Genomic DNA, 1,821 nt, shown 5'->3' on the forward strand with positions numbered 1-1,821 from the left:
AAAAATAAACGGAAATGGATATCACTGTTGTATTTTATGCATGTTGTGGGAATTTAGTTGCTTAAAAGTACAAGGAGATTCAATAATTTATATTTTCTCAATTTTTTTCATCTAATCAAAATTATAGGGATAATAAAATATAGCTTTCACTGAAAATAGTTTCGAAAATAAAATACTTTTTCAGATTTATGGAAAATTAGACAGTTGTCATGAAATTTTGTAATATGCAGTTTATCTCATCACAGAAGTTAACAAGTGCGCAGCGTTGACATAATCTTGGTAAGCGGCTGCACCAGGGGGTATGCCGCTTGACAGCTCACTTCCACGTTCGTTTGCGCCTTATGATAATTTATAGCAAGACTGCAAACTTGGTTGAGCACCGCATCAGCGCGTTTCATACAATGTGAGATAAACCTACCCGCACAAATTAAGTAACTCAACGATTTGCAATGAATTCAAGAAACTTATGCGGTTGACAATTCTGTATTGCATTTCATGAAAAGAATAAAACAAAAGAATCACGAGTAGCATGTATTTGGTTATATTGCTGGTCGATAACAATTATGAGAAATTAGATTTATATGAGATGAAAACAGCCAAGTGCTGTCCATTCAACATTAAATAGGGGGGGGGGGGGGTGGGCAGAATTTTCAGTTTAATGCGATCTCTGTTCAGCTTAGTATTATTACGAGCTCAATGATGGGGATCATTAGACAGGAAAGGAGGGCGGGACAGCCTAGCAGGAAGGAATGAGGGAGAGGTTGAAGGATGGAGGAGGTGGAAGTTGTCATATGCGTTCTTCCACTCAATCTTCACGTATAATATTCAGGTGTAGGTTCATTTATCAATACTGCCAACATTGATGGGTATTGAGTTATTTTCTCAATGACAGAAAATAGGTGCATCTGTATAAGTCAGTGCTATTGGCGGGACAATAACATAATAGAAACTTTAAGGAGTCATTTCAAAAATGAAGGGAACGTTACTGCCATTCTGAAAGTATCAAGGGTGGTAGTATAAAAGTGTGTTCACTAGCTAACAGCAGCTTTCCTATGTCATGCTGATACAATCTTGTGCACGATTTGAAAAGTGGCAAGCATTCAGGGGTAGGATTCTGCGACTGCAGCATCCCGGTGACAGACATTTCCTTTAAACAATTGGGCAAGTATGCTACCTTAGCAATAAACATGACAGTGGGCAGTAAAGATAATGCGGGAGGGGTTCAACTGCTATGTCAGAGTGCTACTTTACAAATGGATTTGTAAGGACGATTGAAAATTATAGCAAAATATACCATTAGTACTATTATATATTGGCGCGGCCGTAATAAAGTCTCGAATATTAGTTGAACATCATTACTGAAGAACAACGCGTTAGCTTCCATTCAAAAAGACTAAAATTATGCAACTACAAAAAGCTTAAAAAGCGCGCATGTTTAGTGCAGTGTGTCACGAGAAAGAAAGAAAACGTTGTATGAAAAAATAGCAAATATATGAAAATTCATACCTGTCAGCAGACTTGTCAGGGATGACGTATAAGACAAACGTAGAGTCATACATTTTGTAACGGATGTTCGTGGTTTCTTCATATTTTCAGTCTTACAATCACAACGTATTTGTTGAACTGAACCATGAAAATGACCGAATGACGCAACGCAGTAAGTAATTAGACCCGCCCTTCAGCAGCGAACATTTATAAATATAGTGCAGTTCTCTCAAAAAACAGAATTTTATATAATGGAACATTTGCTACCCGAATTTGAATAACACAAAGTGTCACGTAGCGGAAAGGCCAACGGGCAGGGGCTTTACCATCACATTT

The sequence above is a fragment of the Trichinella spiralis genome (genome assembly GCF_000181795.1).
Source record: "Trichinella spiralis strain ISS 195 chromosome Unknown Scfld2, whole genome shotgun sequence".
In the NCBI taxonomy this organism is placed as follows: Eukaryota; Metazoa; Nematoda; class Enoplea; order Trichinellida; family Trichinellidae; genus Trichinella; species Trichinella spiralis.